The following is a 12,582-nucleotide window of genomic DNA, read 5'->3' as shown; positions in this document are numbered from 1 at the left end:
AGTCGCAGAGCAATCCCTAGCCGGCTATTCAGTGGAGTGGGTGTGTGGTTCAAGTCTGGGTTTAAGGGTCTCTTTTCCAAGTTTAAAAGGATAGACATTCACATGCCATGGGCCAGAAAGGTTTGAATACATTGGCCATGCTGTCAATCCAGCATGACTTCTGCCGCATTCAAAACAACTGGAAACTCAGAACTGGGAAATGTCAGATGTCCGTGAGTTCAAGACAACTGGGAGCTCTGAAAAAAACGAGCTCCGACTGGGAAATTAAGTTTTGAACGGTCATCCAACTTGGAATTCCAAGTAGGGAACTCGGGCCTCTTTCTAGAGCTCCGACCTGAAGATCACTGACATCATGATTCAACCTTGTTCCCAGTTGTCTTGAAAGCACCATACATCCTGAGAATGCCAGACTTTGATGACAAAAAAGGACAGCCGTGCCACCTTCCTGTTCAAGTGAGCACAGCACAACATGGTGAGTTCAAAAATGTATTGTATGCTGCTGCATAAATTATGCAATATGCCAGGAATATACAGTGGGGCAAAAAAGTATTTAGTCAGCCACCAATTGTGCAAGTTCTCCCACTTAAAAAGATGAGAGAGGCCTGTAATTTTCATCATAGGTACACTTCAACTATGACAGAACAAAATCAGATTTTTTTTCTCCAGAAAATCACATTGTAGGATTTTTTATGAATTTATTTGCAAATTATGGTGGAAAATAAGTATTTGGTCACCTACAAACAAGCAAGATTTCTGGCTCTCACAGACCTGTACTTCTTCTTTAAGAGGCTCCTCTGTCCTCCATCCGTTACCTGTATTAATGGCACCTGTTTGAACTTGTTATCAGTATAAAAGACACCTGTCCACAACCTCAAACAGTCACACTCCAACTCACATGGCCAAGACCAAAGAGCTGTCAAAGGACACCAGAAACAAATTGTAGACCTGCACCAGGCTGGGAAGACTGAATCTGCAATAGGTAAGCAGCTTGGTTTGAAGAAATCAACTGTGGGAGCAATTATTAGGAAAGGAAAGACATACAAGACCACTGATAATCTCCCTCGATCTGGGGATCCATGCAAGATCTCACCCCGTGGGGTCAAAATGATCACAAGAACGGTGAGCAAAAATCCCAGAACCACACGGGGGACCTAGTGAATGACCTGCAGAGAGCTGGGACCAAAGTAACAAAGCCTACCATCAGTAACACACTACGCCGCCAGGGACTCAAATCCTGCAGTGCGAGACGTGTCCCCCTGCTTAAGCCAGTACATGTCCAGGCCCGTCTGAAGTTTGCTAGAGAGCATTTGGATGATCCAGAAGACGATTGGGAGAATGTCATATGGTCAGATGAAACCAAAATATAACCTTTTGGTAAAAACTCAACTCGTCGTGTTTGGAGGACAAGATGCTGAGTTGCATCCAAAGAACACCATACCTACTGTGAAGCATGGGGGTGGAAACATCATGCGTTGGGGCTGTTTTTCTGCAAAGGGCCAGGACGACTGATCCGTGTAAAGGAAAGAATGAATGGGGCCATGTATCGTGAGATTTTGAGTGAAAACCTCCTTCCATCAGCAAGGCATTGAAGATGAAACGGGGCTGGGTCTTTCAGCATGACAATGATCCCAAACACACAAGCCCGGGCACGGAGTGGCTTCGTAAGAAGCATTTCAAGGTCCTGGAGTGGCCTAGCCAGTCTCCAGATCTCAACCCATAGAAATCTTTGGAGGGAGTTGAAAGTCCGTGTTGCCCAGCACAGCCCCAAACATCACTGCTCTAGAGGAGATCTGCATGGAGGAATGGGCCAAAATACCAGCAACAGTGTGTGAAAACCTTGTGAAGACTTACAGAAACGTTTGACTCTGTCATGCCAACAAAGGTAATATAAAAAGTATTGAGGATAAAGCTTTTGTTATTGACCAAATACTTATTTTCCACCATAATTTGCAAATAAATTCATAAAAAATCCTACAATGTGATTTTCTGGATTCTTTTTTCTTTTCTTTTTTCTTTAAGTGGGAGAACTTGCACAATTGGTGGCTGACTAAATACTTTTTTTGCCCCACTGTATGTATACTGTAGCTAAGAATGTAATACTAAGTGAATGTTGTGTAGTAAACTGTTAGTAGCCCATGTGCCTCACCCTAATAATTTGGTCCCTTTTCCCCTCATAACTTAGCCCACTGTTCTGACTTGGTGGTGCACATGTACCCTATAGCCTGTTTTAGAGAAATGTAATCATCAAATATTGAAAGAGCTTTCATTGTCTGCTTAAATGCACCCTTTATTTATCCTTTGGTTCTGACTTTGTGTACAGGAAGGATACTGTAAGAACGGCCCAAGTTCTGAATTATGTCACTGTACATTTAAAAAGTGCTGAACAAATATTTATATTGACTACGTCCGTCCTAGCTCGCTCATTAACGTCTTAATCTAAATTACGAATTGCCTCTTATCCGCTTGTCGTCCCCTTATGCAATACTTTATACATCTCAATTGTCAGTTGAAACCACATTTGCAAGTCAGCCTTAACATCTATGTTTTTTTTAAAGGCAGTAAATGAGTCTGAATGAACTGTTTCGCTGCCAGACACGGCTAGGTGTAGCAGTGGTAAGGATTCACTCCATGGTGCTGAAAAGAAAGCTCTGCTGTTGGGACAGCTTTATGTAGGCCCTAACAGTTTGTGGGCACTGTTTGTCACTGTTATAGTGCAATCAATGTATTGTTTAGTGTTGTGTTGTGGCTTTGCTGGCATGCATCCCAATTTTTTCCCCACCAAGATTTACATGTTAAAATCGCCACTGGTCCTTTCTCAAAAGAGCAGACCTCAAGCTCAGTGGCACATTCTGGTTTACTGTATAAGCACCACTATAGAAGAGGAAATGGCACCAATTACCTCACCAGCTCTTTTTTTGCCTGTCTTGGACCAATTCTTTACTAAGCCCCATAATTCCCTCACTATTTTTTTTTTTTTTAAACTAGCAATTTTTGGGCAAGCTATGACTTGCCAGATGTTTTGTTCACTTTTGAGTATTACTTTTAATTAAGTTGCTGTTGATGCTGTAATGTTATTGAACATATTTAAAGAAGTCAGGAATAATTGGTTTGCTCAAGGTGTGAAAAATGCTGATCCCAAAGATATGGCAAACGACTTCTATATTTAAGGTTTAATAGACAAACAATAGACAGACAAATGCATATGGGGAGTCAGACACGTTCCTCTGAGAGATTCGTAGCAATCTGCGAACCTCCTCAAGGGCAGGCAGGCATAAATACTGTTTCTTATCTGTTTGTTCTCCAAGTGTTAACCAGCTCCTGGTCAAAACATTAGTCAAGGTTATCTACACTGGGTCAGAGTATACTGTATATTAGACATACTTAAGCGTGCCTATAGCTGGGTTACAGCTATCGACCTTCGCCTCAGGACGGTCACCTAGAGTGGTGACTAGTGTTGCAAAGGGAGGGTATATTACTGGAAACTTTCTAAGTTTACCACTAAACTACCAGATTTTTGGTATCTTTCAAGGATTTTATGTAATCTATCACAAGACATCTAGTGGCCCTTGTGGGTACTTCAGATTAGCACAGGTGTCTGTAATTATCTCTGGCCCTCTGTGTGGCCTTATCACATATAAATATACAAAATTATAAAATAAGATGCTAAAAAATAAATGGAATGACAAAGCTGTAAATCATTATTCTAAATATAAACCATAAAATTGAATATCATTGGTGTTTAATATGAGKGGTTTCAGCATGAAATATCCTTTATATTATTTTTCAGATACTTTTTTAGATACTTTTATTTATCAATGTGTATTTGCTGTCAATGTTTTGGTGTCAAACTAGTGAAAAAAGTCAATAGTTGAAAATAATGCCATTGTTTATTAGATGCGTTTTTTAAATGCTTTTTTAATTTATTAATTAGGTAATTTTTTCTTGAACCATATGGTCTATCTACTAGCAATTTATGTACGATATGCACCCAGAACACAAAATGAATACTATATATCAATGAAAAAAATGAAGTTCTTCAAATATAAATGACCACATTTACGATAGATTGACATTGATTTTCTGTTAATTACCTAAATTACTGAAGATTCCGGTAACGTTCATAAATTACCGGTAGCTTTGCAGCCCGAATGGTGACACATAACCTCAGACAGGGGTCACCCAGAAGCTAATAGCTGATTTATCAGCAGCTAGAATTTAGGACCCAACAAAGGTAACATCTGGAATACATTGGATAAACATAAAGGATATTACTTTTGATTAATATTTTTCACCAAACATGCAAACTAAGCATGTTTACCTATGGGTAATTAATCCAAGAATGTCAGGTAGAACGTGTGTGTGTGCGATGTACGTTCCTGCGTAGGTGTGTTTCACAAATACAATCTTGATCACATGATAGCTAACTTGGTAACGTAATAATGGAAGTCATTACAAAAGTTAGTTTGAAGCAACCATAAGTTTCTTTTTTGAGTTACAACAGAATACAATTACTGGAGTGCATTAGTGGCAGATATTAGATATCATATACCAATACAGTAAAATAAAACATGTATGAAACATCCGAAGGAAAACATTGGTATTAGCCTTGGATTTATCATAAAATACATTGTGGAAGCAGCTCAATGCCGTTTAAAAAAATTAGGACGTGAACACTGATCTCTTTATTATTAACCACCAGATGGCGCACAAACACCATTTGTTGTTCACTTGCATATATCCAATCTGATATAAGGCTGTCTCAGTATTCTATTGCTATCTCTTTCCCTAATGGTTTTTACTGATAGTTGAAAAATTATTCATTTCAGCCACAGCTCTTTCACCTGTCAAGACTATGATACAGCCATGGGTAGAAGTGTTCCATTTACCCTAAACTCTTCCTGCATGAGCTTTTCTTGATGAATCAATATTGTTTTATGGAGAGGAAGACCATCCATTCGTGATGTTATTTCTGAAGGTAAAAAAGCATTTTATTGGATTTTCAGAATTGATTGAGAACGTAATTGCTCTGTTGCCGATCCACAAAAAAAAACGAAGCTCAATAAATATAAAAGTGTGAACCACAAGGAAGAACCACACCTTTTATGACATGGAAATATTAGTTGAACAAACCAGTGGCTTGAAGCAGTACTTTATTGGCTTACCCTTCTGTGACCTAGACTGCACAAACAATTATCATAAGCATCAGCGAACACATTTTCTAAAGGATTTTGAAATGAATGACCATTAAGTCATGTCTCAACAGAAAGAATAAAAGGACCAGAGAGAGAACCCGATCTGGTTACACCCACACATTGCAGACAGTGCCCAAACATGCCTCAAACATGCACTGTTGGAGCTAGGAACACAAGCATTTCGCTACACTCGCAATAACATCTGCTAAAGATGTGTATGTGATCAATACATTTTATTTTATTTTTATTTCAAAACAACTATGGTAGAAGATATGGAGAACCATGCCACAAGTGTCCATTTCAAACATATATTGGACAAATAGAATGGCTTATAGGAATTCTGAGCCTGAGGTCATGTTAGAAGAGGGACAAACACCGCTATTATCTGCAAGGCGAGGTTTTCAATGTTTTGAAACTACTGTGTTCCTTAGTTTCCCAGGAGCCATATAGGGCCTGTGGGGTGGTTGCTAGCTGGCCAATAAGGTGAATGACCGCCACAGACTGCCCTCCGGCCCTCCTCTCAGTCACAACCCCCACATCACACATTGGTGACTAATGACTGCAAAGACAGGCTGAGAGCGTATCAGGGGACATGCATTGTTACTGGTCACCCTAGGAGATCTGGGATACTATTTACTTTGGCCTCTTCTAAACCAAGTTAAAAACCTGCTGTTGGAACAGAAGCTAGGGCTGGAACTCCGAGGCTAGCCCAAAAGTTATAAGTAGGCCTAAGCTTGATGGTTAAGATGAGATCATCTCTAGGGGTATTGCTAAGGAGGAAAACATGAGTATTTTGTTCAGTTAAAGTTGAAGTTTCTGACCATTTATTGTATAGTTAAGCTGCACAAAGCTCTCATCCTGAATGGTACGTTACAGCATTTCACATGCGATCTGGAGGAACATGCCATCTATTTGATGACAAGAGGAACCACAGACTATGAAACCTGATCAGTGAATCTGGCCAACACAAACAAATACGCCTTTGTATAGTAGTCTAAATGATCTATATTGTAGTCTAAATTATCTGTATAGTAGTCTAAATGATCTTAGGGCAGTCATGACTATTCAGATCTGCTGTGTCATGGTTCTGTTGCCTTTTCTGACCAAGCTTGTTAAAATGTGAGTCATGTTTTTTTTCACAAAACTCATAGAACTCAAAACCAAACTCCCAAAGTGATTTCCCTCAGTTCTCAAAAACGAAATGCATATATTCTAACATACTACACTTTACAGTGCATTTGGAAAGTATTCAGATACCTTTCAAAGCGAAAACAGGTTTTTAAGAAATGTTTGCAAATGTGTAAAAAACAAGAGATACACTATTTACCTAAGTATTCAGACCCTTTGCTATGAGACTCGAAATTGAGCTCAGGTGCATCCTGTTTCCATTGATCATCCTTGAGATGTTTCTACAACTTGATTAGAGTCCACCTGTGGTGAATTCAATTGATTGGACATGATTTGGAAAGGCATACACCTGTCTATATAAGGTCCCACAGTTGACAGTGCATGTCAGAGCAAAAACCCAGCCATGAGGTCGAAGGAATTGTCTATAGAGCTCCAAGACAAGATTGTGTCGAGGCACAGATCTGGGGAAGGGTACCAAAACATTTCTGCGGCATTGAAGGTCCCCAAGAACACAATGGCTTGCATCATTCTTAATGGAAGAAGTTTGGAACCACTAAGACTCATTCTAGAACTGGCCGCCCGGCCAAACTGAGCAATCGGTGGAGAAGGGTCTTGGTCAGGGAGGTGACCAAGAACCCGATGGTCACTCTGACAGAGCTCCACAGTTCCTCTGTGGAGATGGGAGAACCTTCCAGAAGGACAACCATCTCTGCAGCACTCYACCAATCAGGTCTTTATGATAGAGTTGCCAGACGGAAACCCCTTCTCAGTAAAAGGCACATGACAGCCCGCTTGGAGTTTGCCAAAAGGCACCTAAAGACTCTCAGACCATGAGAAACAAGATTCTCTGGTCTGATGAAACCAAGATTGAACTCTTCGGCCTGAATGCCTCAGACCATGAGAAACAAGATTCTCTGGTCTGATGAAACCAAGATTGAACTCTTCGGCCTGAATGCCAAGCGTCACCACCTCCTACGGTGAAGTATGGTGGTGGCAGCATCATGCTGTGGGGATGTTTTTCAGCGGGGACTGGGAGACTAGTCAGGATTGAGGCAAAGATGAACAGAGCAAAGTGCAGAGAGATCCTTGATGAAAACCTGCTCCAGAGCGCTCAGGACCTCAGTCTGTGGCGAAGGTTCACCTTCCAACAGGACAATGACCCTAAGCACACAGCCAAGACAACGCAGGAGTGGCTTCGGGACAAGTCTCTGAATGTCCTTGAGTGGCCCAGCCAGAGCCCGGACTTGAACCCGATCGAATATCTCTGGAGAGACCCGAAAATAGCTGTGCAGCAACGCTCCCCATCCAACCTGACAGAGCTTGGGAGGATCTGCAGAGAAGAATGGGAGAAATCCCCCCAAATACAGGTGTGCCAAGCTTGTAGCGTCATACCCAAGAAGACTCGATGCTGTTATAGCTGCAAAAGGTGCTTCAACATACTATTGAGTAAAGGGTCTGAATATGTATGTACATTTCATATTTCTGTTTTTCATGTTTAATAAATTAGCAAAATGTTTTTAAAAAACAGTTTTTGCTTTGTCATTATGGGGTATTGTGTGTAGATTGAGGGGGGGGGGAAACAATACATTTTAGAATAAGGCTGTAATTTTTTTTTTTAAAGTCAAGGGGTCTGAATACTTTCTGGAGGCACTGTATATTTACAAAAGTATGTGGACACCCCTACAACAGTGGATTCGGCTATTTCAGCCACACCTGTTGCTGAAAGGTATATAAAATCAAGCACACAGCCATGCAATCTCCATAAACAAACAGTGTCAGTAGAATGGCCTTACTGAAGAGCTGTGACTGTCAACCTGGCACCGTCACACTGTAGGATGCCACCTTTCCAACAAATCAGTTCGTCAAACTTTGGCCCTAATAGAGCTGCTCCTGTCAACTGTAAGTGCTATTATTGTGAAGTGGAAACGCCTAGGAGCAACAACGGCTCAGCCGCAAAGTGGTAGACCACACAAGCTCACAGAACAGGACCACAGAGTGCTGAAGAGCGTAAAAATCATCTGTCCTCGGTTGCATCACTCACTACCGAGTAACAAACTGTCTCTGGAAGCAACGTCAGCACAATAACTGTTTGTTTGGAGCTTCATGAAATTAGTTTCCATGGCCGAGCAGCCACACACAACCCTAAGATCACCAYGTGCAATGCCAAGCGTCAGCTGGAGTGGTGTAAAGCCATTGGACTCTGGAGCAGTGGAAACGCTTTCCCTGGAGTGATGAATCACGCTTCACCATCTGGCAGTCCGACGGACGAATCTAGATTTGGCGGATGCCAGGAGAACGCTACCTTCCCCAATGCAGTGTCAACAGTAAATTTTTTTTTTTTTTTATGGGGTAGATCAGCTTTAATATTGCAAATAGATTATAGCTTCCATCAATGTAATTGTCTGCATCATTTCCAATCCCCCATAGATTTTTTAGCAAATATATATATATATATACACACACACATTCCACTAACCCTACCACCCCTCCCCTAATTGGAGTAAACTAATGAACAACACTTAGGTTTCTACTTTCAGCTTTTACATACTTGTACATTTTACAGACACAATCTATTTTACAATAATAATCTGTAAAGTTTGGTGGAGGAGAAATAATGGTCTAGGGCTGTTTTTCATGGTTCGGCTTAGGCACCTTAGTTCCAGTTAAGGGACATTTTAATGCTACAGCATACAATGACATTCTAGATGATTCTGTGTTTCCTACTTTGTGGCAACAGTTTGGGGAAGGCCCTTTCCTGTTTCAGCATGACAAATACCCTGTGCACAAAACAAGGTCCATACAGAAATGGCTTGTCGAGATCGGCGTGGAAGAACTTGACTTGCCCAACATCAGTGCCCGACCTCACTAATGCTTGTGGCTGAATGGAAGGAAGCAAGTCACCGCAGCACTGATCCAACATCTAGAGGAACTCCTTCATAGAAGAGTGGAGGCTGTTATTACAGCAAAGGGGGGGACCAACTCCATATTAATGGTCATGATTTTGGAATGAGAGGTTCGACAGGCAGGTGTCCACATACTTTTGGTCATGTAGTGTGTGAAGGCACCAACAAATACCACAAGCAGAAAAAATATGTTTAACTACTACGGTCTCAATGTATTAAAAAGTAAAACTTTAGTATATCAGTAGTGTATTAAAAGCAAGCAAGACTGAAAAAATTAAGTCATCAACTGTATTCATTGTATTTAAATGTATTTATTTGTACAAATACACTAAAAATGTTTACAAAAGCATTGTATTAACATTTGTGCAGTGTAAATTAACTAAAAGTTATGGATTACTTTTGAAATAGTTTTGCACCCAACATGACGATTGTCATTTTCAGCAGCAAAAAAATATAAATCTCAGAAGTAACATGAAATGTCTGTTAGTCGGTGACTGAGAAACTTACATGCAATGACATGTGAACATTATACAGTTGCTACACTGCTTAAAAACAAAAATCGGTAACTTGAAAGTAAATGTATGAAATAAAAGGATGTATGGCACCAGCGTTCTTCTTCCCTGAAGGAGGGCTTCATTCATCTATGGGTTAGATTGATAGTACACTTCCCTTGTTCCTGTTCTGGCACCAAGGCAATCTCCCTACACATGTACACAGATAGTCAGCCTTCCAATTAATCACTCCAGTTTGACAAAACTGTGCATTAGCTCCACAAAAATAGGTCTACATTAGCTTATTATCCTATACACACACACATTCACAACCATCAAGGAATTCTCTCAGAACATTTGGGGACTTCGCAACCCTCACTGATGGATCAATATCTCACATTATGAACCATCTTTACAATATGTATTTTTCTGTGAGACAAACATGTCATGATACAAACTGAACATGTGTGCGATAACCCCCGTTGAATATTAAAAAATAAACTGTACTTAGAAATGAAACAGGACCACAAAAAACATACACTCGGGACAAATATAACAGTGAACATATGGATACATAAATATTGTGTCAGATTAAAAAACATTTATAAAAAATTTTACATAACATTGTATTGCTGCGTCAATACATAACTCAGTTTTTTCCCCTTCACATTAGAGATGCATTTTAACCCTTTGAAGTTCGCTTGATATTAATAATCCTTATCAAATTGTAAAAACCACATGTTTTGGCCTTGATGGGAGAAGCACATGACTCAAACACTGTTGTAAATACACTGCACTTGTAATGCATCTGAAACAGCAACTTATTCCCTATACAGTGCACTACTTTTGACCAGGGCGCACTACCTTTGACCAGAGCCTGTGGGCCCTGGTCAAAAGTAATGCACTGTATAAGATATAGGGTGCAATTCCAGACGCAGCCATCGTGTAGAAGGTAGGCAGACGGTGGTGGCGGCACAACCGTTATCTCTGAGGAGAGTAAACACGAGCTGAAACAGATCTATGTAGGTTATCTTTGGTCAAGCACAGGGGAGCGAATGGACTTGAATGATTGGGTACAAAAGGTGAATGGGACTAGTCAGTCAGACAGTGGTAAGTATTGKCTCAGGTGTATGTATGTGTATGTATGTGTGTGTGTGCGCACGCGCGCACACACAGTTCAGGTTTAAGGTCTTATAGATTCAAGTCAATAAGGATGGTAAGATATACTGTGATGATTAAACAAGTAAGCAATACATGCACAAGGCCATGATTGCTTGTATATAGATTGAGCTGAAAAGGCCTACTGTTTATTGGTCCTTGACATATAATATATCCAGGACCAAAGTTTCAGAGTATATGCCCAAAGCCATGTCTGACAGACGTCCTTAATTGCACAACCAAACTCATGCTTGATTTTTTTTTTTTAAATAGTAAAAAAAAAACTATTACATTTGTTTACAAGGGCATCCCATCTAGAACTCCAGAGTTTCCAGTTGAACAAACCCTATCATCACCCACAGAAACAAGTATTACAAATATCAAAACTTTCCCAATATGGACAATTCCTCATGTTACAATGTGTTGCTATCTATAGTTATGTGCTAATCACAGTAAATGACAGCAAGCTTTGGGCATTGTATCCTGCTCAAATATTCAATATTTAAAGAGTTGCTTCACAGAGACCAGACATAGCAATTCAGAAGTTGATACTGGTTTCTGTTGGAACAACCTTAAAACAGAATATGAGCATGGCTCATCCATAGAAAAAATACAAGTCCATAGGTTATGGCAATTAATAGCAGCAATAATAGATACAAATAAAAAATAATATTAAATGTACTGAAAAGCAAGTAACAAAGGCAAAGTGTCCATCTAGAATAACACCTCAGGAACCACATTGAAAAACAACCCTGGGGCAAACTACTGAAATACACAGAAGGACCCTTGCATTTTATGTAACATCCCCAAAAAATACAGGGCATGTTCTCTTTTTTTGGGAAAGTGCAGGAATTTTCAAGTTGACAGTATTATGGCCTTAGTTCGTTTTTTCCAGAAGCAACTGCCAAAAGGCTTGACACGACACAGAGACTAGTGACCAACGATGGCCAGAAAAACATATCAAAACATCAGACAAAGAGTGATTCAAGTGCCATGTTCGTCTGAATAGCTACAGCTCCTTGGCTAGCCAGTTGACTCTGACATAACATGCACAGCAGAAGCGGTGTGCAGGGCCCGATTGTTTATTCTACAATTCACCTGTGTTTTCTTTACGGCGCACTAGTCGGTGTTTCTAACAGTGTTTCGTCTTTATGTGAAAACCTGGTCACCTTGTTATGAGGACTGTACTATCAATCCAAATTGTGCTTTCTCCAAGTATTGATGCAGACACACAAAGTGGGTCGACACTGAAGTTTAAAAAATTGTGTCTTCGGCACACCTGTGACTACTTGCTGGATTAGGTCAGAGGTAGCCAGACATTTCCCCATTGCATATGTACAACTATTAAGATATCCAGCTTTTTACCATATCAACAAAGAAACACTGAAAATTGTAAGGCAGAAAGTAGGTTCAAGTTTCCCTTGTAAGTTTTATGGGTAGGTTTTTTTTCTTACAATTTCAATATGAGATGAAAGTTTAGGCCTTTTCTACTTTGGCTATTAATCATCCTTAATGGGAAAGCAGCTATTTACTAATGCCTTATCTGAGGAAATGTCTAAGGTTTAAAAAAATTCTGTCTCAAACTAGTGTTGGGGAAAAAGGTGAAGGGAAAGAAATCTAAATGTCTAGTTTCTCAGTTGTCATACTACACTGAGCCTGCGTCAAGAAAAATAGTCTCCCATAGTCCAATCAAAACAGGACACTGCATGT

The sequence above is a fragment of the Salvelinus sp. IW2-2015 genome, linkage group LG15, assembly GCF_002910315.2.
Source record: "Salvelinus sp. IW2-2015 linkage group LG15, ASM291031v2, whole genome shotgun sequence".
Taxonomy (NCBI): domain Eukaryota; kingdom Metazoa; phylum Chordata; class Actinopteri; order Salmoniformes; family Salmonidae; genus Salvelinus; species Salvelinus sp. IW2-2015.
The sequence above is the reverse complement of the archived record's forward strand: the minus strand, read 5'-3'. Positions refer to the sequence as shown.